This window comes from Dipodomys ordii, unplaced genomic scaffold, assembly GCF_000151885.1.
Source record: "Dipodomys ordii isolate 6190 unplaced genomic scaffold, Dord_2.0 Scaffold120, whole genome shotgun sequence".
Classification (NCBI taxonomy): domain Eukaryota; kingdom Metazoa; phylum Chordata; class Mammalia; order Rodentia; family Heteromyidae; genus Dipodomys; species Dipodomys ordii.
Genome location: NW_012267336.1, coordinates 1,183,784 through 1,210,357, shown reverse-complemented (window position 1 = coordinate 1,210,357; position 26,574 = coordinate 1,183,784). Strand labels below are relative to the sequence as shown.

Genomic DNA, 26,574 nt, shown 5'->3' with positions numbered 1-26,574 from the left:
AAGGGTAAACAAAGGAGGAGGCTGCAATGCTTGATAAAAAATGTACTCATTATCTTGCCCATGTAATTGTAACCCCTCTGTACAGTATGTTCACAAAAAATAAAAATTAAAATTAAAAAAATTTAAAAAAAAGAATATATTTGGAAGGTCATTAGTCTTGGGTGGATTTTTAAATCCTCTGTGAAAGGGTTCATGTCTTGTAGGACTTTCACTTGGGCAACTTGCCCAAGGGCAAATTATTCCACCTTTCAAGACACTAGCATATGCAAAACAAAAATAATATTGATAGTTTATTTCCTTCCCCCTTCCTTTCTAATTTTGAGTGAGTAGGTACATGGGTGTGTGCGCATGCCTGTGTGCGCATACATATATGTGTAAGTGGTCTATCTCTTTCCTCTCTCTCCTCTCTGTCTCTGTTTCTGTCTCTCTCTCTGTTATCTAGACTGGCATCAAATTCTTGAGTTTAAGTAGTTCTCCTGCCTCAGTCTACTCAGTAGCTAGGACTATGCATTCATACTACCTGGCATGGCTCTATATTTTGTGTGGGCGCATGGTGTGGTGTTATGGTTTGAACTCAAGGCCTTGCTCATTCTACCATAGAGCTATATTATCAATTCCTGGCTCTGCTTCTCTTATGAGTTAACAGAGATAAGCATTCAAATGCATCTATGTGAGAGCAAGGTACCTAAAAGGAACTGAGGGTTATTCATATTATTTTCATTCGTGTTCATTGACTGTAACCTGTGAATGACTTTAGATGGGTTAAGTGCACAAGGTATTTACATCTTATGGCTTTCACTTCTAATCATGGAATGAACATCTTAGGCTCCTTCAGAGAAATTTTAAGCATCAGCAAGCAGATGGCAGAGTCCATTCAAAATTCATCCCACAAGGTCATGCTGTCCATTCAGTTTAAAAGCAAGAAATTCTGAAACAATTGAGAAAGTGTGTGACACAGAAAAATATGTCCTACTGCTTAACAATGGGCTTGATAACAGTGCTCCAGCTACTGCAAGTTCACAGTCAGTTATAGGTTACAAATATTAGATATATCTCCCACCCTACTAGGCTTGAATCTGAATGAGTTATAGGAGTTTCCAAAGTTAATCTCTCTACAAAGTATGGAGGTCTTTATTCTACTGGAAATATTCAAAATATACTAGAAATTTGCAGCCAAAATGAAGTGGATCTTTACTGCAGCTCCAGCATTAAAAATGCTAGTGTAATATTAGGCAACATATTTAACTCCTACAAGTTTTAACTCCTCAACTAAAGAGGGACAATCCTTTCAGACCTGCTCCTGTGTGTAAGGTACATCCAAAGAGAGACAGGTGCAATCTTCAGTTTGCCTCTTGCTATCACATGTTACTGAATGCCAAGTCCATCCCAGAAGCTAAATATGATAAAGCTTTTCATAAAGCCTTTATAAAAAAGACTGGTCAGGATGGACCTCTGGGAAGAGACATGGTGCTGTTGAGCGTTGCTTTAAGCCTATTCCCAGAAGCTGCAGTAAATGATGCAGTATCCTGTCTGGAAGAGGAGATAGACCAGCCTGCCCAAAATGGCCCCAGAAATACCTGAACGAAGCATCCATTCCCACTGTGGAAGAGTCTCTCTAGGCTCTGTATCCTACATCCCAGGCCTGTTAAGGATGTCCTGCTGATACCCTCTATACACCATGATCCTATCAGGACAAATAATCAAGAAACTTCTGCATCTTTGTATTTTACAGGCATTAGTGTTCAGCCCTAACTGCATGTTTAGTGATACAGGGAACTAAAAACAAACAAAAAGAAACATACTATGGCAGGGCTACTGTGGACCAGTCAGACTCTCTCTTGAGGTAGATCCAAACACAGTGTACAGCTAAAGCTGAGAAAAGCCCAGCTCAAGAAAGAAGAGCAGCCACATACTACCTACATAGGTTCCCCAAGCACAGAAAAACAACCCTCTTGACTAAGCAAAAGAAGTTCAACACAAGTGCTAGAATTTTGTTTTTCAAACCTGTATACCTAAGGATTGCTTTGTTTATGAGTATACTAGAAAGCTTAAATTATAGTAGTCTCAAGAAAAATTGTCAACAGTAATGGAAAACTAACAAAGGGAAGAGAAAGACCCTCAAAGATCTATTTTCATTTTATAAAAGAAGTACTAATTGCATTTTCTTGGGTCAACCAGTCTGTCTGACTAATTATGATACAGCACAGTAACTATGAGATGTGCTATGAGTACTGTGCTTAACTAGAAAAAGACTCATTTGATTACAAGACTATACTGTTCCAGGAGCTTAACCTTCAGAATGTGCTACTCCAGAACAGCAGAATGTTTGAGGGAACATTGCTCCTGGGCACCAGGAAGTGTAAGTGTTCAAAATTTGCATAAGTGAAGTTATCTTGCCATATTTGCATAGAGTCCACTAGATCTTTCAAGGGAAAGAGAAACTGCAGCTACTCTCAAGGTCTGGGCTCTGGGAAGAAGGGTTTTGTGAGAGTGGTGGAGTGGGGTAGAGCCAGCCAGGACTCAAAGATTAATGAGACAGAACAGTGAAACATCTAGAGGCGCTCCACCAAGGACCTTCATGGTTATGATGTTCCCTCCAAAACTCATGCTGAAATTTATTGTCAATGTGGGGTATCACAGGTGGATCTTTAAGAAGCAATTAGATCACAGAGCCTCTGTGCTCAGAAAAGGATTAATGGCTTCATCTCCAGAAAGGGTTGGCTGTCTGGGGGAAGGGGGTAAGCTCCAGAGTGAGGGATGTTCTCAAGCTAGTTCAGTCTCATTCCCTGTCCCATTCTTCCTTCCCTCTCCCCACAGTTCTCTGTCCTTCCTTCTCACTTCTTCCCAACCCCCATGTGACATTCTCTGCCATGTTAGGACAACAAGAAGGCCCTTAAGAGATGATCCTCCCTTGATAACTGAACTCCCAAGACTGTGAGAAAATTTTGCTTTTCTTCAGAAATTACCAGTTGAAGGTATTCTGATACAGTAGCAGACAATGGACTAAGACAAGGACTCTTTTTGGTACCAGGGATCGAACCCAGGACATTGCACCTGCAAGGCAAGTGCTTTGCCACCGAGCTACATCCCAGCCCAACACGGTGGCACAGTGGAGGTTGGAGTGCTCAGTGTCCCTTGAGAGATGGCTTTGTGGAAGGAGGGTTGCACAAAGCAGCATCTTGGATAAACTGATCTCCTCCATCTTTAGACCCCCAAAGACCTTTGTGCGCACCTCAGTGATAACACCTGCTCTACTCAGGCATTCTTTTCAGCAGAATCTGGAAAGGTACTCAAAGGCATGGACCATGAGTTGTTGCTCTTTGTTTTCCCATGTATTCCCAACACCAACACTTTCAATAAAAATGACACAACACTTTCAATAAAAATGAATGAGTATTTCCCATGTTAAATAATGCAGCTTCTCCTGTTCATTTGTCTCATCTCCTGTGTTCATCCTCTGCACTTGCCTATTATTCTCATCTGGGTCTCTGGTCATGAAAAAGCCAAAATAAAAATTCTGTTACCCCACTGGAGAGTTTATGGGCATCACTGATTGAAGAACCAACGTACCAAGTGCAATTACACCATCTCATCAGGCACTTCATAGCAACAGGTGCTCAGTACTAGTTTGCCCTTGCTCCCATTTAAAAAATGGAATGAAAAACTCCATCAAACATTTGATGAACTCAGGACATGCTTGCTCCATTAAAAAAAAACGCCAAGAGAAAATCTTATTTATCTAGTAATAATTTATTTTTCAATGAGTGGAAAGTATGGTGGAACATACTTGTGATCCCAGTTACTCAGGCAGAGAACAAGACTGCTAAGGACAATCCAGGGCAAAATGCATGCATTACTTGAAAAATAATCTAAAACCAAAAAAAGAGTTGAGGTATGGCTCAAATGGTAGATTACCTGCTTAGCAAGGTCCTGAATTCAAACCCCTAGATGCAAAATATAAATAAATAAATAACTTCAAGAAAGCATGATTTAAAAACATCTGAAATACAGTAAAAAGTAAAAAAAAAAAAAAGGCAAAAAACACCAACCACTAAACCTTACAAGTAAAGACTTCAATGAAGTTCTGTATTTCTAATCATAAGTGTATTCTGCTATAACCACAGATCTGTAGGAATTTTAAATATTTACATTCTGAGTTCAAGTTAACAATCTAGAGCAAACCCACTGAATGTCATAAATGTCTTAAGTCTCCTGAAACTAGAAGTTACACAGACTCTGCCTGTACTAGAGCAAGTAGTAGGTAGGAAGCAACATTTTAATGAATGTAAAACATGAGGCTAATGGTGGAGATGCATCCCCATAGTTAATATAAGCAATAGAACAAAGGAGCATTCAAATAGGCACAATGCTAATTACTCATCTTAAATCTAAAATTCCCCCTTACTGATCCCTAAGTACTTTAGTCAATATTAAGAGGAAAGGCTTTGGAATCTTTTCTATCTGAAGCTAATGAAGCAATAATATGCACCACTATTCTAATCTGCATACACATTTACATTACCATTCTCATTTGTGGAGTTTTAGTGAACAGGACAGGTGTGGATGCCTAGCTTGGGCTCCCTGGTCTCTAGGCCCAGAACCACTGGCTGAGTATATCTTGGCTGTCATTATTCAAGTCACAGAGCAAGCCTCTCTCAGTGTCTATAAACAGGCGATGTTCGCAATGTCTATGTGCCTCTTCATATTTACGTAAAGTAATGTATATCAAAATGAACTCCAGGATATGGAAACAAGAGATCTCTCTTTTCTAATTTTTATTTTTTGATGATTCTGTCTTCTTTATGTATGGTGTATTCAAGTGCATATCTTCAGGAAGGGCAGTACAGAACTTGAGGGAAAAGGTAAAAAAAAGTGCAGCAGTGGAGCTCATGGATGAAAATGAACTATGTAACTGGTGGGTGGACACAGGAAGGAGGGACTGGGAGAAATGTAAGAGAAGGGAGACATTGTACAAAAGCAAATGTACTATTACGTGATTCATGTAATTGTAATCCCTCTGTACATCACCTTTATAATAACAATAATGTAAACTAACTTCAAAAAAAAACAAGCAGTGTTTAGCTACTCAGGAGACTGAGATCTGAGGATTGCGGTTCAAAGCCAGCATGACAGCGCCCAAGCCCAGAGTTCAAGCCCCACGACAAAAACAAAAACAAAACAAAAAAAAACAAGCAGTGTTATAAATGACACACCTACTATGATGACAGTTGTATTGTGATAATACATATATATGCACACTCCAATCACTCAGCTCTTCCCCTGAATTTCTATGGTATTTAAGCAGACCAGTTTCTCTCAGTCCTCCCAAAGATGGAGAATCAAACATAGAATCAAAAAGGCTTTCATTGGTGATAATGTACATTGATACAGATTATAATAAATCCTAGGCTTGGGGAGTAAGGAGAATGACGCTGCATAATAGATACAGTCAACCATAATCAAGGTATATGTTTAAGACTGAAAGATCAAGGTGACAAAAAGACAGAAAGAATGAGGACAGTAATGACAAAGTTCCCTGCATATAACTTACTGCCTCCAGGAAGGCACGGGGGACAGTCCTAGACAGTACCATGCCCAATCCTCCAAGGCTCTGAGGTTCATTAACTGTGGGATTTGTCAGTTCACAACAGTTTGAGGAAGTAAAAAATAGAAGATGCAAATAGCTTATCTGGATTCATGTTCTTTTTACATTATTATTAATTTTTTACTTCTATTCATTGAAAAGAAGTGTGAAAATATTATCTGACTTTTTCTGCTTTAATGTCTTTTTTTTAAGAAAGCCATCTTCAAAAGAACTGTGAAAACTGTAATGTACTTTCCTCACATTTTTTAATGTAATCATTGTTAATCTTATCTCCTAGACCTATCTATCTTACTTTTCAATGCTTGTAATGTGACGATTCCAGGCTTACTGTTCAGTACATAGTTCACAGAGACAAGACTGTTTCATTAATAATAATTAAGGGGGAAAGAACCTCCTGCAATGTTCAAGACTGAAAAGACTTCAGGGACAAGGTAGAAGCTTACTCCCTAGAACCGCCAGTGGCAATAATCCAGGCACAAGATAAAAGAGGGAAGGAGTGGCCAAGGCTGTAGGTTGTTGAGATGATAAAGAAGATAATGTTCTTCAACTCTCTGAGGCAGAACTAGACTGGAGTTGCTATTTACCAAAATGCTGAAATCTTGACAGGAAGAGGGGACTACTGAGACGAGTTCTGAGTGTGGCCTGGGTCCTGTTCGAGTCAGATGTCTATTTAAATCAGAGTGTCAAGCGTGTAACTTAATTATGACTTGGAATACACAGTTAGGAGTGATCAGCATAGAAGTTGCTGGCCTGAAGTTTCTAAGACTGGATGAGATCACCAAGAATATGGACATGAGTACACGTGGAGAAGAGGGGAAGGTCAGGGATGAAATACAGAGCTCTTCAGGGAGGAAGAGAAAAAAAGGCAGGGGAGAACCGTGTCCTTAAGAAAAAATGAAGATGACGTATTCCAATTCCAAGGAGCAGAGCACAATCCAGTGAATCAAGTGCTGCTGACAGCTGAAGAGTGACAAGGACACAGTGCTGACCAATGCATTCAGCTCTAGTCAGTACCTGGTGATTTGATAAGGGTCAGGGGTTAAGGGTATAGCTGAGGAGAGACTGCTCAGAAAAAGTTAAGAATAAACATTCCTGAACAACTTCTAAATTCTTTTATTAAGTCCCTTCCAGATTGTAAAAAGGCAAGCACTATTAAATGTTTAGTGTATATTACAGACGCCATAATTACTTCTGAAGATGTCAAATTTATGTCATAATAGACATATTCTAATGTGTTGAATGCCTACTTTATAGTACATTAAGATGTTTTGCCCAATATATACTAATTAAACATTATGCATATTTCACTAGACATGTAAAAGAGAGATAGTGAACTATAGCACCTCTCTTGGCTAGAGGTAGGTTTTCCAATTTAGTGTGAGCCAAATCTACAGTATTTTTGATATTGCACTCCTAAGTTAACCAAGTAATTTCGATTTTTCCCTATTAGAAAAAAGAATCTCATTTATCATGTTTCCCAAAATCCTATGGAAAAGTAGAGAAGGCAGTTAAAGAGATTCAGAACCCCAAGGGTAATCATTGTTATTCTTCAGAGCTCAGAGCTAACACTAATGTAAAGAGAACCTCAGGAAAATGGTAGGAAAGAAAAAAACAAAAAAAGAAAACCTTAGGAACACTGAGTCCCAATCCCATCCAGTGTGCCATGGGGCTACAAGTAAGGGCCAGGGCAGAGGCAGGTGTCCACTTCTTATAGGTAGCAGTAGTTACTTTCTACTGGTTAACCTTTCTCCATTTCTTTGCCAGATCCTGGGGTGGAGGGAAAAGCGGGGAGTGCTGGCTGCAGAAGACTTCTGGTTTCTGAATACTGACTCTGTATTAGATGCTACTGAGAATTACAATGAGGAAAAACTAGTACCTCATCCTGGGAGATACAAAGAAGGCAGTAATTGCAACATTTATTGAGCTTTGACTCTGTGCCAGATATTGTTGTAAGTGTTTTACATGTATTATCTCAGTATTCCTGATAACAACCTATGAAGTACCTGTAATCAATAGTTCAATTTTACATATGACATAACAAAAGTTAAAGCCACACAGTTGCACAGTAGGAAGTTATACAATTAGGAAATACAACTGGGAGACAGCCATTCTCTCAAAACTGAAGCCTGGCTCCACTATCAAAACTCCTCAGAGGGGGCAGAAGTTCCTATTTTAAGGAACCATGGCAAAAGAATATAAGTACTAAGTACTTAGTAATCAAATTCCTAAAAATGTATCAAACAAAATCACAGCACCTTAATAATGCAGACTTTTGTTAGATGCCACTTTTATCTAGCAGAGAGCAGGGGACCACGACTGTGGGCCAGATTAGACAGCTCATCTCAACTATTACAAAGCTGGATGGATATGGTGATACATGTCTGTAAAGTTATGCAAGAAACCATAAATGGGAGAATCTCAGTGTAGGTATAAACTCAAACCCTTATCTCAAAAATAACCAAAGCAAAAAGAAATGGGGAAAAGAGGGCATGAGGCAAGTGGCAAACACAAACCTCGGAGTCCAAATCCCAGTACTGCCAAAATCACAGTACTGACAACCTAAAGGAGATCGTGTGTACCCAAAGATATACTAAGATGATGCCATCAGAATCTTTATCCTGTCAGCTCTGCTCAGCCATAGACACACCTGCTCTGAGGAAGGAGAGTTGGAGAAGGCATGTATCATCTCACTTGTACTATTAAATATAAAAGAATCAAAGGCACTACACAAAACTCAGTCTGGATAGAACTTTTATTTCTCCTTTGTCAAGCAAATATTTACTTAACAGGAAAATGAATTGTGAGGGGTTGGCCTTGTGACACAAGGGCCACAAGAACTATTTCCTACAAGAATGGACAATACTAACTTAGAGAAGAAATGACTGTGACTGCTGTGTTGAGTATCAACAGGGACTGAAACACTGACAGACAGATGTTCTTCATGAACAGAAAAGCAAAACCATAACACACTTAAGATTACTTCCTACACTTCAATCCTTAGAGGTGCATCACCACCTACTACTCATTTTTATTTGCTCACTCACAATGTATATCCATCCCTACCTTACAGCCCTTTATCTTGGCACTTCCACATTGGCTTCCCATTATAGAATATCCAGTCTCCTACTCTTCTCTGAACCAATGACCTCACTATTCTCTATCATTTTAGGGATTAGTGCACAGAAAATCAACCTCAGTCAGTCTTTGTCCCTCTCCCTCCTTCTTTCTTCTTCCTCTCTTCCCCTATCCTCATAGAAACATCAAGATATGAAGTCCTAAAATGTCTTCCTTCTAAATAACCACCCCCTTGAAAAAAGGAACTTATTTTAATTATTACTACTCACTGTTATTGAGATCTAGTTCTCCTTTCTAGGAAAATGCAAGACTTAATGTGGTATGGGCCCAAGTGGTAGAGTATACACCTTGAGCAAAAAAACATAAGGGAAAAGACAAAGCCTGGAGTTCAAGCCCCCTTACTAGCACAAATAAAAATGGTGCCACACCAGAGAAAGAAAAGGCATGAAAATGGTGACTTTGCCTCATCCTCTACTGCTTTATCACCACCATTGTACCTGGGGTAAAAAGGAATGTAGAAAACCTCTCTAACCCAATATGTGCAAAATATTTAACACACAAAGAAAGGAAAGGAAAAAGAAAGAGATGGGGAGGAGAGGAAGAAAGCTGTAACAAGGAAGACAGAGGTGGGAAAAACATTTTTATAAGCTAAGTTGTAAAAAATAAGAACAGTATCATCATTTTCTATTACAAAGTTTAGCAGCTGACAGTTACCAAGAACACTATAAGCCAGTTTCTATCTCTTTATCTTTTGGCTGTCATATAATCGCTTAATAAAGGTTATTCTAATCAACCCTTTGTCCCTACATTTCCATTACAATATTTATGAAGACCATACGAGGAAATAATTGATACAAGCACATGGCCCATCTGGGTACTATTCTCTCACAATTCAGAGACCTGGCAGTAACAGGGTTGGGTTCTGAGTGTTCCACTTTACAAGGTCATAGAAAAACTGGGATGCATTCAGAGCCATGTGTCTAGGAAAGGGAAAGGACTCAAAACCAGAACAAGTGAACATCTGGGTATGTTCAGCTTACAGAAAGGAAACTTTTTAACACCTAAAGGGAAAAAGGGTAGCATTATCTTCTGTGGCTCACTGAGGAGGAGGGAACTATATCATGTACAGAATAAACAAAGTCAGCTCAATGAGGGAGGGAGGGTTGGCATGCTTCAGAGGCAGAGGGCAGGCAGGTAGAGATGGTAAAGGAGGATGAATATGGTCAAAGAAGGAGTAAGGGAGAGGGACAGAGGGGTGAGTTTGATTGGAATACATTGTATACATGTATAAAAATGCCCCTATACAAATAATGTAAACTAATAAAATTTGTTTAAAATGAAAACTAGTTTAAAAAAGAAATAACTAGCTGGGTGTCCGTGACTCACATGTGTAATCCTACCTACTCAGGAGGCTGAGCTCTGAAGACTGGTTTGAAGCCAGCTTGGGCAGACTCTTATCTCCAATTAGTACTCAAAAGCTGAAAGTAGAGCTGTGGTAGAGAGCTATCCTTGAGCAAAGGAGCTCAGGGACAGCACCTAGCTAAAAAGTTATTCCCCCCCCCCTTTTTTTGTCTGTTCTGAGGCTTGAACTCAGGACCTAATTGCCGATGGGTCCTTGTTTCTACACTGTCTAGTCCTTCCTTTCTTCTAAATACATGAGGTAACTGATTCTATATTTGAGTAGACCTGCTAGCAACTCCAACTTCTGGGTCCTTTTATGTTTCCTCTTCTACCCTAACTTACTGAATAAAATGGCTACCACTTTCTGCATCATTTATCCCTAGTATCTGCTGCTGAGGTCTCCTGATTCATGCTCAGTCTTTCTCTGATTGTTCCCACCTGTTCTATATGAAATTACCACGTGAAAAGTCAGCACAAAAAAAGAAAGAAAGGAAGGAGAGAGAGAGAGAGAAAGAAAGAGAAAGAGAGAAAGAAAGAAAGAGAGAAAAGAAAGAAAGAAAGAAAGAAAGAAAGAAAGAAAGAAAGAAAGAAAGAAAGAAAGAAAGAAAGAAAGAAAGAAAGAAAGAAAAGAAAAGTCAGCACCAAGTTTCCATGATCAAAACCAGTGGTCTTTCAACTGGGTGTACAAAAAAAATGTTTCATTCATGTATTTGAATAAAACTGGTTATGGAAAGACCTAGACATGTTTTAAGATGTTAACATTATAAAAAAAAAGTACAGATTCTTAAAGTCCACATTTTTCCCAAAGCCACATTTGCAGATGTAGAAAGGCTTATTTCCCTTATGCCAAGGCATTTTCCCACATCCCCTTCCACTCCCAGCTCTGGTCCAGTTCTCTGTTTTGTCCTCCAGACTATTGCTAGTAACTAGCATTCGTCAAACCCACTAACTCATGTATTTTACATATTGTGGTATTTCTCATAACAACTATTGTTTCATTCTCCTACAATCAAATGAGGGCCCTAAAGCCCAAAAAGGTCAAGTAATTCACTCCCTAAGGTCATGCCAATGACAAAGGGATTAATCTGGAATTCCACATCTTAACTATTTCGTTCTAAAGCCAATATACCACTATATTGTGCTGTCTCTTAAAAATGATTCAACTATTATTTCAAATACCTCCAAAGTTTCAAATTGCTAAATTTAAGAAAGCCATGCTTTAGTAAGATATAGTGGTGGTGCTCAGGATGAACTGGAAGTGAATGAACAAAAGGTTGGGAAAACAATTAATGATGTTAATAATTTAGACATAAGGTCATACTGTTCTGCATTGGGATTCAGGCAATGGGAATGGAAAAAGAGACAGATATAAGAGAAATTATGAAAGATGAATCAAAAGAACTTGGCAGTGTCTTAAATATTTGAAGGAAAAGAAAAGAATTAAAGATGACTTAAATTGGGGCTGGAGGTTTAGCCCAGTGGAAAGGCACCCGCCAGGTGCGCACAAGACCCTGGGTTCCTCAGCCCTGGAAAAAAAAAGAAAAAGAAAAAAGATGACTTAAATTGTAAGTCTATCTGTCCAAGAAATAAAAAAGGTGTCATGAGCTGAAATCGGGAAGACAAAGTTTATAGGGGAGGAAATGATCAGTTGTTAGAATTATTAGAAGAAAAACAATGATGTGGCCTAGATGTAAAGATTAATCCACTTCTACCCACATCCTTAAAATAAGCATAAAAAAAAACCCTTCCCTTCATGTGAAAGGGAGTCAGTTCACTCAAGATAGCAGATATCTGAACTGGCACAAATATACTGTGTCCTTTGCATTTGATCCCTCTCTTTTCCCCATGTTTAAAAATGCCAGTGGCTACAAATTCCAACAGTAACTGGTTCTAAGGCAATAGTTAATAGTTCTCATCTGTTTAGTTGGCAAGCATATAACAGGTCCTTCCTGAGAAGACCACAGACAATCATTTCAGTGAAAATTTATGCAAAGTAACAGATTAGTAATAGTTTTACACCATCAAGCCTTCATGTCTCATCATTTTCTACAGACTACTAATAGAGTTTAGTATTAGAATTTGAAAAGGAACAGAAAATGAAAAACTCTCCCTGCAGAATTTATTGTACTCTTTCAGCTATTATGGGTTTCATTACAGATTTCTACTCCAACGTGTTATTCTTTGTTTTATTTTCAAAATGTGGCTTTAAAAATGGCTTTCTGGAAACCTCTACATTTGCATGAATCCAAATGAAACTCTTCTCTGTCTGCTGTCATCTTTCTGCTTAGCAGCTTGTTACATATTTTATAGGGTTAGGACATGATTAACAATGGACTTGTCTATAGCAGTCCATAAAACAACAAAATCAATGGCAAGGCTCAGCAAAGCAAACAGTCTTTTAAATATTTGGTTTTATAGGTTTTAAATGACACATTCTAAAAGAAATGCTATGATGTAGATGAGGATGCACCTACAGTACCACTGACTGAGGACAACCTGACAGCTGGCTGGATTCTGTGTGAGGAATGATCCCTACATAGCTCTTCAACATTCTAATATTCAACTGGGACATCAAATGTCCTCCTGCATATCATCCCAAATGGAGGGAGAAGATGATGGAGGGAATTAAAATGGTACAACTGCATAATTGCTACATCAATAAATCAAGCTGCTTAAGACATCAGAAAATGAATAAGTTTCATAGTTGTGGACTATAGAGGACACATTTGAAATCCAACCATGCATCCTAGATCCAAATGAAATGCAATCATACACACCAGAACAGGCATCAGCAGAGAAAAAGAGGTTCTGTTCAATTTAGAGAACTAAAGAAAAAATAAATGGTAGATATTTCCAAAGGAGATCAAAGTGTAGTGAATGACTGGTGCATTTCAAAATGGAAATTCTTCAAGCACATAGCTCTAGAATTCACATAATTGCATAATTAATTACCATAAAATATAATGAAGTTAAAGTATAAAATATTGTCTTTGGGGCTGGGAAGGTAGCTCAGTGGTAGAGCAGTTGCCTTGCATGCCTGAGGCCCTGGGTTCAATTCCTCAGCACCACATAAGCAAAAAGAAAAAAAGCCGAAAGTGGACTGTGGCTCAAGTGGTAGAGCGCTAGCCTTGAGCTGAAGAGCTGAGGGATAGCGCCCAGGCCCAGAGTTCAGGCCCCGCAACCAGACCCCCCCAAAAAAATAAATAAATAAATAAAATAAAATATTGTCTGATAAATGTTAACTCAATGATGGACTGAGAGGTATTTTGAGATCACAAAGTATTTAAACAAAAATAAAAACAACAAAATAGGGACACATGCCTGTAATCCTAGTTACTTGGAAGGCAGAGATTAGCTCAAGGCCAGCCCAGGCATAAAAGTTCATGAGACACTATATCTTACCCAGTGGCTAAGTAGAGCATGCCTGGCATTCTCAGTTCCCTGAGGAAACACAAGTAGGAAGATTGCAGTCCAGGCTGGCCAAGCATAAAGTGAAAGGGATTCAATCTTGAAAACAGCTTATGAAAAGGGGGATAAAGACACAGCTCAAGAGGAAGAGCAGTTGTTTAGCAAGTGTGAGGCCCTTAGTATCACTAAATATGTATGCATATATACATACGAGACATCACATAGTCTAATTATTGGGGTTAAAAAGTATAAAGTTCATTACATAGAATACTGGGTTTAAACACATTGAAAAATCAATCTTTCCTCAGGAAAATTTAAGTTTAAAAAATCTTTCCAAAGTGGCTTTTAAAAAGCCATCACTATTATATAATTAAATGCTGCATATAATCAGATGATGAGAAAATGAAATCTCACTCATTTAACAAAAGCTACTTTTTTTTAAATGAGGAGAACAAATAAAGAATGTCAGTTATCTGGATTTTCAAGAGAAACCAACACTTCCTACAACCAGATACTTCTCTTCTGCAAAGAATAAAAACTGCATTTTGAAGCAACCATCATGATAAAACCCAGAAACCAAAATCAAGACCTACCCAGTGTTTACAGAGTACTGCCCATGATTTTTTCATGTTAACATTATGTTAAAGTTTAAAAGAAATAAAATCCATCCTTTTAGCATATCGTTTTATTGAATTTAAAAGATGCATAGACTCATGGACTTGCCATATAACAACCACAAAGGTTTATCACTCCAAAATAGGCCCTAATATGTTGTCATTCTGTAGAGAAATTCTGATCCCAACTCTCTCCCTGGAAAACATTGTTCTTCCTTTCAGTACTATGCATTTTCCCCCCACAAAATGACATGTAAATGAAGTCATATCATATGTAATCTGTTGAATCTTATTTCTTTTAACTAGCATGAAATACTTAAGATTCATCCAGACTATTACACCTATCAATCACTCATTTTTTTTATTGGTGAGTTGTATTCCATAATAGATTCGTATCACAATTTGTCTATCTGTCTGCCAACTGAAGGGGCACTAGGGTTAAATCCAGTTTTTGTCAGCTATTAATAATGTTGTTGCAAATACTATTATTCAGGTTTTTCAGAAACATAAGTCTGCATTTTTCTAAGGAATAGAATAGCAGGCATATTAAATATAGCTTGATATAGCTTGATAAGAAAATGCCAAACATTTCCCTCAAGTGGCTGGGCCATTTGCAGCCCCACCAGTATAGTCTGAGAACTACACATGTCTTTCCTCCTTGCCAAGATTGGTACTATAGGAGCTTTACTAAAAATCTTCACTATGATTTCAATTTGCATTTCCCTCATAACTAATGTCAGGCATCTTTTCATCTTTTCTTCCTTTGATGGAAGTACATGGTCAAATCTTAGGCTTTTTTTTTTTCCCAGTCCTGGGGCTTGAACTCAGGGCATGAGTACTGTCCCTGAGCTCCTTTTGTTCAAGGCTAGCACTCTACCACTTGAGCCACAGCAGTACTTTTGTTGTTGTTTTTTCTGTGATTAATTGGAGATAAAAGTCACATGAACTTTCCTGCTTGGGCTGACTTTGAACCATAATCCTCAGATCTCAGCCTCTGAGTAGCTAGGATTATAGGCATGGGCCACCAGCACCCAGCAAGCAAATCTTTGTCTTCAAAAAAAATTGTTTTAGTTGTCTCTACTTATTGTTGAGTTTTAAGAGTTCTTTATATAGCTGGTGCCAGTGGCTCACATTTGTAAAACTAGCTACTATGAGACTGAGATATGAGGATTGCAGTTCATAGCCAGCCCAGGCAGGAAAGTCCATAGGAAAGACTCATATCTTCACTATACTACCTAAAAAGCCAGAAGTAGAAAGTGAAGTTGTGGTTCGAGTGGTGCAACACAAGCCTTGAGCAAAAAGTAGCTCAGGGACAGTGTCAGACCCTGAATTCAAGCCCTAGGACTGGCATGTATACACATATACACAAACACATAAACACACATACACACACATGCACAAACACATGCATGTATGAAGAGTTCATTATATATTCTAGATTCAAATCCTATGCTACATATGTGATTTGTAAATATTCTTACCCTTGTATATTGTTTTACACATCTTCATATCTTCTCAAATATCAGTTTGCTTTTTAAGTCATTCTCTGGCTCAAATCTTTTGCTAGAGCTTTACATTAAATTATGTGACATAGCATTATAATAAGCATTCTGAAGGACAAAAAAAAAACTGTGACATGACACCATACAACTATTAAGAACAATTTGGAGAAGGTGACATTTCAGCTCAGATCCAAACAATAAAAAGCCAGAAAAAAAAAAGAATATCCAGGTACCGAGAGACAAGCAAAGCAAAATCCTGGAAGAGAGAAAACTAGGCAAGCTCGAGGAAGAGAATTGTGGCTAGAGCTCAATGAGAGATGAACCCCAAAGAGAGATACCTAGGCAAGCTCATGGAAGGGAAGGTAGTCTGTTGTGGCTCAGTTCAATGAAAGATGCATAAACGAGAATGAAATGAGAATTTAAGATCTTACAGGCCTCAGAGAAGTTTGAAGGTATGATACCAGTGAAGGTTTTTCAGCAGAGAGTAACTTAATCTTCCTTAAAATGTGTCTGGCTACCAGAGAAAGAATTAGAAAGTCAGCAAAGACCAGTAAGGGGTCTACTGCAAAAGGCAAGGACCATGCTGCTGTCAGCTGGAATAGCGGCAATGCCGATGAACTGCAGTGGACAGATGCAGAATATGTCCAGAAGCTAAACCTAACAGCACTTACCCATGGACTAAAATGTGGAGAAAACACCAAAGGATCAAGGGTGACTCTGAGGCTTTGGGATGAAAAGAGAGAATGGCTAACACTAATGTTTATTGAGATGGAAGAGAATGGACCAAACATTAATTTGAGATCACCATTTGGGACATGTTAAATTTCAAATCCCTGAGACATCCCAGCAGATATTTCTAATCAGAGGATGGGAACACAAGGAAGAGCCTAGAGCAGAGAAATAAATTTGAGAATTAGATACACATATTTAGAAGAGAGGAGAATATAGATAGAGAAAATAGAGGAATTAAGGTCAAACCCTCAGGACTCTGACATTATGTGAAATATAACCTCACATCCCTCTCTCTCTCCCTCAACTTGGGTTATGACTGCTTCAAGTGCACAGATCATGTCTTTTTCATATCTGTGTCTAACAAATTGTAGTGTCTGATATTTCATAAGTGCTAAACAAGTGTTTTAGATTCACACAAGCAAAATATGTGAAAATGGTATCCCAGTATACAAGATGTACAAGGATTAAAAGATAAGACACTTTAAGGAGACTGGAGTCCAAAAATAGGAGCCTTAGATATATTTGTAATTTGTCATGTTAGGACCAATTTCAAGATTCTTTAATTTTCATTTCCTACCTGCAAAATGAGTTCTTTTATATGAGAGTTTAAAAGGGAACAGGATAGATGACTGGGCTTAACTGAGATAAGATGTCTTTAAGATTTGATGATCCAAGTATGAATAACTCTGGGTGTTTCTAAGAATGCAAAGGACCCACCACTGCCTGTCACTGCCAACAATTCCCTTCCTATTTAACTGGCCCCACTGAAAGATGAAATTAGACTCAAAAGAATCTACTATGTTGAATACAAACTATACAATTTGTGGGTGGGGATAGAAGGGAAAAACTCGAAAGTGGTGGCATTGTCCAAAAAGAAATGTACTCCTTATCTGACTTATGAAATGGTAACCCTTCTGTACATCCCCTCTATAATTCAATTTTTAAAAATTTAAAAAGATAAACTGGATGCCTGTGGCTCATGCCTGTAATCCTAGCTACTCAGGAGGCTGAGATCTGAGGATCACGGTTCAAAGCCAGCCCGGGGAAGGAAAGTCCGTGAAACTCTTATCTCCAATAAACCACTAGAAAATTGGAAGTGGTGCTGTGACTCAAGTGGTAGAGTGCTAGCCTTGAGGCTGAAGAGCACAGGCCTCCAAGTTCCATTACCAACCATTAAAAAAAAAAAGGTAATCCACTTTGACACTAAATTCTCCACTTGACAATTTGACAATTTAGGTTGTTACTATTTTTTTTTTTAGGGAAGGAGGCTTACTAGAAGCATAATCCTCAGATTCCAGGCTCCTAAGTAACTAGAATTACAGGCATGAGCCACTGACACCCTACTTGGAACATGTTACTTTTACTTCCTCTTCATTCATAGAAGACTCCTATTCTAGACAATACAGCTAGCTATAAGGTGGGGAACTTCTACCAGACTAGGCTCCTGAGAGACTATTTTTTATGCTAAGTTTTATTCTAAGTTTTGAGGTTTTATTTTTGTTATTACAACATAGGTTAGCCTCTTCTTACCAATAAGCCTTCATGGTTGAAAATCATGTCTACAGTAAGGGTACTCAGAAGGAGGTAAATTCACAGACTAACTTTTATCAAAGGATCCATTTTACATACACAAATATACATTTGCAAATACAATGATTCCCAAAGACCAATTCCTTTAAAGTAGAGGCCAACATTCAGTCTTGAATTCTAAAAGAGCCATTTTATTATTATTACTCCCAAACTGGCTTGTCTGTTGTGACTGAGAACATTAAACAGACTTTTAACTTTGTGTTGTTTCATTTGTCTCATCATTTTTAGATCATCTCAATCAAGTTACAATGCAATATCAACCAGAAAACCAACTGATTTAGCCACAAACTAGCAAAAAAGGAACTGAAGAGAATGGAGGGGGTCCACACCAAAATAATTTGTTTAGAGAGGTGATACGTTTGCTTATATGTTAACGCTAAGTCAACAGCCTCCTGCATTTGTAACACTAAATTCTAAGGCTCTGCGTCTAAATCTTAAACGGTCAGAAAATGCAAACAATCTTATTTGTATATAAGCTTGGCTGTGTATTTAAAGGTTGTGTTTTCTTCCTTTCTAGTATCACAGCAATCATCAAATAGTAGGATCCAAGAGATGATAAAGCAGACTGCCCCTATGTCATTTCCACTCAGGAAGCTGACAGTGCGTTGCTATTTGGTTTTGGTTGGTAACATTGGTCTGAATATCATTATGCATGCTGCAGTTTCGTATTTATTTCCCCTTCCAAGAGAAAAGGAAAAAGGATTTACTAGGGTAATATAAGAACAATGGTACATTCTAATAGCTAGTGAATGTATAATAAACAAAAAGAAATGTTTCTCCTATACCATATAGACACAGCCAGTCCATGGAATTTGTTACATTTCATAATCAGAGCTTTTTTAAAAAAAAAAGCTAGATAACTACTAAATACTTGATGAGATCTTTATTTTCATCTGTGTAACCATTGTGAATGAATTTTGTGCTTCAGGAAATCATCTTCCGGTCCTGAATGGATCTCTCCCACTCACCTTGTTTGCCCTCTGGAGGCAAAGAGACTGACAGCTTTACAACTGCAGACCTCAGTGTCTCCAGTATGAATACCTTGGGCAAACTGAATGTACCCATAGGTCCTAAAAAATCTCTTCAAGACTAATCAAAACCCTAAGCTTCATAATTCCACTCCTTCCTTTTTCCCATTTTTGTTAGACTGTATCGTCTCTAGTCAATTCTCCATCTTTTTTTGGAGGGGTGGTCTACTGGAGTTTCCTTGGCTTGCATGCTAGGCTGGTCCTTTACCATTTGAGTCATGCTTACAGATCACATATTTGCAGGTTAATTCAGAAATAGAGTTTTGGGAACTCTTCTGCCTGAACTTGCCTTGAACCTTGAACCTCTTGATCTCAGATTCCTCAGTTGTTACGAGCAAAATGGAGCTTCTCTCCTTTTTTTGGTTATGCTGGCTAAGGGTTTTATCAATCCTGCTTATCTTTCAAAGAACCAATTTTTTGTTTGTTTCACGGAGTCTTTGCATATGCTTTTCAATCTCCATTTCATTAATTTCTTCCCTCATTTTTATTATTTCTTTCTGGCTGTCACTTTGCAGGTTTGGCTAGTTCTTGTTTTACCAGGAGCTTGAGGTGTATCATAAGGTTATTTGAGAGCTATCTTTTTGATGTAGGTGTACATACCTACACATTTTTTCTTAGCACTTCTTTTGCTGTGCCTCAAAGGTTGTGGTAACTTATACTCTTATTTTCATTATATTCTAGGAGTGTGTGTGTGTGTGTGTGTGTGTGTGTGTACGTGCGTGTACGTGCGTGTGCTCGTGCACATGTTGGTCCTGGGATTGAACTCAGGTCTTAGGTATTTTCCTTGAACTTCTTTTGCTCAAGGCTAGCACTCTATCACTTGAGCTGCAGCTCCATTTTTGGCCATTTTTTTTTTTTTTGGTCCATCGTGGGGCCTGAACTCAGGGCATGGGTGCTGTCCCTCAGTTCTTCAGCTCAAGGCTACCACTCTACCACTTGAGCCACAGCACCACTTTTGGGTTTTTCTGCTTATGTGGTGCTGAGGAATTGAAACCAGGGCCTCATGCATGCAAGGCAAGCATTCTACCACTGAGCCACCTTCCCAGCAACCCCCCTCCTCTTTTAAGTAGATAAGAGTCTCACAAACTTTCCTCCTTGGACTTTGAACCACAGATCTCATATCTCAGCCTTTGAGTAGCTAGGAGTATAGGCAGGAGCCACCAGTACCTGGCTATTCTAGGCATTAAAACACACACACACACACACACACACACGCACGCACGCACGCACGCACGCACGCACCCTCTTATTTCTTCAATGATTCATGTGTTGGAATACTTTCCACAATTTTTTGTTGTTATTCATTTCTAGTTTTATTCCATGGTGGTCCGATGAAATACAGTGAATGCCAATCCAATTCCTTTGGGGGAGGAGGGCATTACCCCAGGGTATGAACACAGGGCCCCTGCCCTCTTGCTTACCCAGTGTTCCACCTCTTGGCTGGTTAATTTGAGATGCAGTCTTATAGACTATTATGCCTGGCTGGCTTCAGGCATGATCCTCCGGTCTCAGACTCCTGAGTAGGTAGGATTACAAGAATAAACCAACAGCTCTGGGCTCCAATCCCTTCTTAGGTAAAGTAGTTTTTGCTTGTTATTTTAACAGCTTTATTGAAATTTCATCGAAACAAACAGCATGTATTTGAAGTGTCCAATATGACCTTTTTGGGGGGGAGGAGGGTCATGGGGCTTGAACTCAGGGCCTGGGTGCTGTCCCTTAGCTTTTCACTCAAAGCTAGCACTCTATCACTTTGAGCAACAGCACCATTTCCAGTTTTCTCGTGGTTAATTTGGAGATAAGAGTCTAATGGACTTTCTTGCCTGGGCTGGCTTTGAACCATAACCCTCAGAACTCAACCTTCTGAGCAGCTAGTTCCTGACAATCATCACAATGATTTTACTCAATGATTAATACTCTGTGACCTCACTAAATTCACTGATTAGGTTTAGCTCCTTTTTAGTAGATTCAACTTTCTACATAGACAGTAATGATATCTAAGAATATTTCTCTTCCTTATCTGTTCTGCATGAGATAGAACTTCCAGGAAAAGTTAAATGGAATGGAGAGGAATGGATATTCCTGATGCTTTTCTGATGTGCAGGGTTGGGAGGTGGCGCAGGGGTGGGGGTGGCACATGGAGCATTCAAGCTTTTGCCACTAAGTATTAAGTTAGCTGTTCTTTTTTTATGTTTTAGGAGGTTTTCATCAATTTCTCATTTGTTGAAACTACTGACTGAGAAGGAGTGTAGAATTTTATAGTCATTTTACTACCTTTATTGCAATAACATAATTTTACTTAGTGGATATTACAGGCTTAATTTGCACTCCACCCTAAGTCACAGGTTGCAGTCCCAAGACCCCAGAACCCCAAGGTGCAATTGAACCTGGAGAGAGAGCCTCTGAATAGGCAATTACACTAAAATGGGACCACTGGGATGAGCTCTAATTCAATATGACATTGTTCCTTATAAAAGAGGTTAGACAGAACACAGATAGCCACATACAGAGAAGAAAAACCAAGCAAAGATGCCTCAGAAGAAATTCCATTTGTCAATATTGTGATCTTGGGATTTCTATCCAAGAGAAGTAGTTTTTTGTTGTTTTTTCTTTGCTTTGCTTTGTTTTGTTTTGTTTTTCTAGTAATAAAGTTTGAACTCATAACTCAGGGTTTTGTGCTTGCTCATCTTCCTTGCTCTATTCGACTGGCATTCTACTACCTGAGCCAGGTCTCAAGCCCTGCTTTTGCTGGTTATTATGCAGACAGAGTATCTCTGCCCAAGCTGTCTTTGAACTGTGATCTTCCAAATCTCAATCTCCTGAGTAGCTAAACATACAGACAGGGGCCACCAGAATACACCCTAAATTTGTGTGTGTGTGTGTGTGTGTGTGTGTGTGTGTGTGCGTGCGCGCACATGCACACATGTGTCTAAAGCATCTATAGTGTTTTGTCAGGACAATCCTAGCAAACTAACACAATTGTTAATACAGTAAACTATGTATTGATTTTGAACATTAAACCAGTATTGAATTCTAGGGGGGAATAAGCCACTTGATTTTGATACATTGTTCTTCTTATGAATATACTGATTCAATTTGCTAAGCTTTGGCTAATATGTGTTCTATGAGGGGTACTGGTGTAATTTTCTTTTCATATAATATTTCTTCCTGGTTTTGAATTAGGGTAATTCTGGCCTTAAAATGTAATAAGAATTTTTTTTACTGTATTCTATTTTTTTCTAGAAGAGTTTGTATAGTGGTCTCATTTCTTTCTTAAATAGGCTAGGTTGAACCTAACGCCATCTAGGGGAAAGCTTTTAGTTTATATTCAATAAAGACATGTGACTATTCTAGTTTTACTTCCTGTGTGACTTAGACAGTTTTTGTCTTTCCATAAATTTGTCCATTACAACTAACTTGTCTGAATGATAAAGCTGTTAATAATATTCTTCATTTCTCTTTTAATGACTATAGAATCTGTAATGATGTCAGCCTTTTTCAAGCTAACTGAAACTCTAAGTTCTGTACTTCTTTTTCTTCCTTAAAAGGCAAAGTGGGCTTTTGTTTTTGCCTGTAGTATAAGTCAGCTATAGAAAATGGGTAAAATAGTTTGAGTATGTACTCTATCTCTGGCTGAATTACTACTTTTAAAATACAAATATAAAGGTAGAAAAGCCAAAGTCAGAGGTGTGCAGAAAGGTTGCTAATATCCAAGCACGAGTGGGTACCCTGAATAAACATAACCAGCAATACTTGCCACTAATTTTTAAAATATAGCATTTTTCAATATTTTTAAGGAAGCTAGAAGATCTGAAATACTTCTCATGTCCAGAATAGCCATAATATTGATAAATGAAAAATACAAAAATACAAGAGTAGTAACACACCAGTAACCAAGCAAATGTACAAAGCCACTGAACTCCAATATGTCAGAACATACTAAACCAAAATGACGGTTTTTTCTATATATGTTATTAATTAAAACATAAAGCCAGAATTGTAGAAATAGAAGCTATTAAGATAAATCATATACACATACAGAGAGAGGGAAAGAGGGAGAGAGAAGGGGGAGAGAGAGAGAGAAACTGTCAGAAAAGGATCCATTCTACTTTTTCCTTTTTAGTTTTGCTTTCCAGAAATTATTAGGTGCTTTTCTTCTACACACACACACACACACACACACACACACACACACACAATCCTGTGCATGCCCACCTGTCAATCTACATAACAGGTTGACTATCATCTTCACATAAACAAAATTATTTGTCTGTTTCTGAATTTATGTTCTGTTAGCATTTCTGCCTACAAATATCTCAGTAATAAATCCAGCACAAACATCTCAGAAGTCATGCTTATCTACATCAGGTTACAATACCAATATAGATACTAATCAAGAATACTAGGGAAAGCTAGGCACTGGTGACTCATGACTGTAATCCTAATACTCAGGACACAGGGACGCTGAGATCTGAGAAGCAATGTTTAAAGCCAGCCTAGGCAGAAAAGTTTCCAATTAATCACTAAAAAGCCAGAAATGGAGCTGTGGCTCAAGTGGTAGAGCACCAACCTTGAGCACAAAAGCTCAGGGACAGCCCCAGACTGAATTCAAGCCCCAAGATTAGAACCAAAAAAAAAAAGAAAGAAGAATACCAGGGATAGTTTAACTCAAGCCACGGAAAATTAGAGTTGTAATAAATCTTCTAAGTAATGTCTTCTTGTAACGGTAGCTCAACTTTGCAAGGTGGACTGAAACCTAACCTACCACACACAACATGGCTCCACATTTCGACCTTCCTCCTGACAAAGCCACTTTGATATCTTGCTAGCAAATTCAACTTTAGTATGCTCATGAGATTCATCTATCCAAACAACAAAAAAGGTGCTTTATCTTCTCTCCTCTGACTTCTCTATTTCTATTCTGGCTCCACAATTACAAGAACTTAAAATTTCAACCACATTTGAATCTTACTCCTCCATTTGCCTCCAAACTTCTCTGCTTAGTAACAGTTGGCACTCTTTGTAGATTATATTCCAAGATGCCTTTCAAACCTGACCTTTTTTTCATACTTTCACACTCAGGCCCTTATATACTCAGGTATAATTAACATATAATAAACTGTCTGAATTTAAAGTGGATCTACTTTAGTTTGCTGTAGGTAATTCCAAATAGGTGCTCCAAGCTCTACTCTTTCTGTACCCTCTAGCCCTCAATCTAATCTATTTTGTTTATGGCTTCCCGAAACACATTCTAAAACACAGTTCTAGCTGGGTGTTTTCCTAGTGTTTTCTCCTCACCAGACTCAGTTGCATGGTACACAGTCAGATCTCAATGTCAATTGCTACAATCTCCCTACATATCTGACCTTCATTTAGGTCAAACAAAAGTCATTATTCTAAATGTCTTTTTCTATATCTGAGAAATACATTTTATCTCTTCTGTCTAAATAAATGCTAGGTGTTTTCCAAAGCCTAGTGTAAATAGGTTTTTAGAAGCCTTCTCTGATCATTCATGCAAATATGAGCTCCCTTCCACTAGACTCTGATTTCACTTAATACTACTACTTTATTAGACTTATTTTGCATCTACCATACAGCCAGCTCTTTAAAGGCATGATTTATATTCTATTTCCCTCTCTAATTCTCATGATTTCCTTAGATAGCTCTTAAAATTCAATTCAAAAGAGATTAGACTCTCATCTATGTACAGTTTGCCTCTGAAGACTCAGAGAAGACACTCAAACCTTTAGTTAAAAAGTCAATGAAAGACTATCACACTATCATTACAAAAGCTTCCTTAAGAACAGAACAGTTACAAATAGAAATACAGTTTCTATACTTCTATTCAAAGGGTATTTGGCTGACTCTTTCTGAGCAAAGTTTCCTTCAGCCTTATACAAACTATGTAACTTTGTCTACATTGGGAAAACCCTAGAAGAAAAACCCTAGAAGATAGATTTGGAACTCAATGAAAGAATGAAAGAGATAATTCCACTCCTTACTAAGAAAATAAAACAATTTATTTCTATGTTTTTAAAAATCTAAAGCTACATCTAAAAAAAAAACCACAAAACCACTTATTCAGAAAAGTATGACTGGCAACAAGCAAACATTCTGAATGAGGTAAAAGCAATGGACGGTTTAGCTCACCATTTACCACTGACATTTGATCAGGCTTCAAAGATCCCCTCGTTGTCAAATGGTCTCTGGGCCCTACTTATCCAGGTATGCTGAGTAATATGGAAAAAGGAGAACATGGTGTCTTAAAAAGTCCGCTCTTCAAGTATCCTGCATGACTTGTAGCATCATAATGTCTTCCTGAGGGGGACCATTATACATGTAGCATTAGCATGATTATTTATCTGAATAATTTTAATATGGACTGGGCAAATGATTGCTTAATTTTCTCCTTGAAAAAGATAAACTCTAATCCACAGCTGCATTTCTGCCCATACAGTAAAGTCTCACAGCCAGCTACCCTTTTGGTCTTGAGATATTTGGGAACCATATAAATTGTCTCTGTACAGAGCATTGTAATAGAAATGTCTCCAAATTTTCTTACTAGCAGGCTTTTCCTCAAGAAACAAAAAACGCCAGTGTAAAAACCTATAAACCAAACTGTTTCACCTAACACCAACAGTTTAAAAAGAAGAAGAAACAATATTTATTTAGTGAGTAGTAAATTTCAATTCCTTATTAAAGACATAAATATGTTTTGTTGCCAGTAATCATTAAAGGCTCTGCAGATTGCATGCTTTGCAGTTGTTACATGGGCTTTGTTTTCCTTTCCACAGGAACAGAAAAACATAACCAAAGGATGAGAAAAAATAAGAAGGTAGAGAACCTCACCATGAAATGCAGCTCAATTTTCACACTTGTCATCCTATCCAGCACAGCCACATGCAATGTCTAGCCAAGCTTAACAGAAAACACCTGTGATCCATGCCACAGAACTTCCTACTAACCAAAAGAAGACGCCTTGGTCTTGAAGATGGAAGCCCTGGCTGAAGACTCCAAGGAGTCATGTACAATGTCCTGTCTGTGGATAAAAATGTTGATGAGGGAGTGCTGGTTCTATTGTGACTCAGGAAAAATTTCGGACCTTTTGGAAAACCTTAATTACTCAGTTTTCATTCCATTCATCCTAATGATCTAGTAGTTAGCTTTTGGAAAAATCTGTATCATTTTAACTCAAACATCTCTGACATTTCTAACTAAAAGAGCCACCAAGAGAAGTGGTAGAGGGCGTAGTTACATACAGTAAGGAGATGAAGGCTTGGTAAGCAGTGTGCTGATAATAAAACATCCTTTACCTTCCATCTGCTCACTTAGTCAGGCCAAGCACAATGCCAGCAAGTCAAGTGTTACCTATCTCAGAGGTCCTATGATTCACTAGAAAGAGAAGTTTCCAAGATTCTTTTGCTACATTAAGATTCTTAGATGTTGCTGTTGTAGTTAAAACTAAAGCTACCAGCACAACTATGTTTATTGCAGCATTATTTACCATAGCTAAGATATGGAATCAACCCAGATGCCCCTCAGTAGATGAATGGATCAAGAAAATGTGGTATATATACACAATGGAATTCTATGCCTCCATCAGAAAGAATGACATTGCCCCA

The 26,574-nt window shown here is 38.2% G+C and overlaps 1 protein-coding gene across 2 annotated transcripts in view; it reads right to left on the bottom strand.

The window, feature by feature from the left end:
• The window catches only part of Btbd9 (BTB (POZ) domain containing 9), a 334,637-nt gene that overhangs the window by 177,474 nt on the left and 130,589 nt on the right, over positions 1-26,574 (bottom strand). The window lies entirely within an intron of this gene.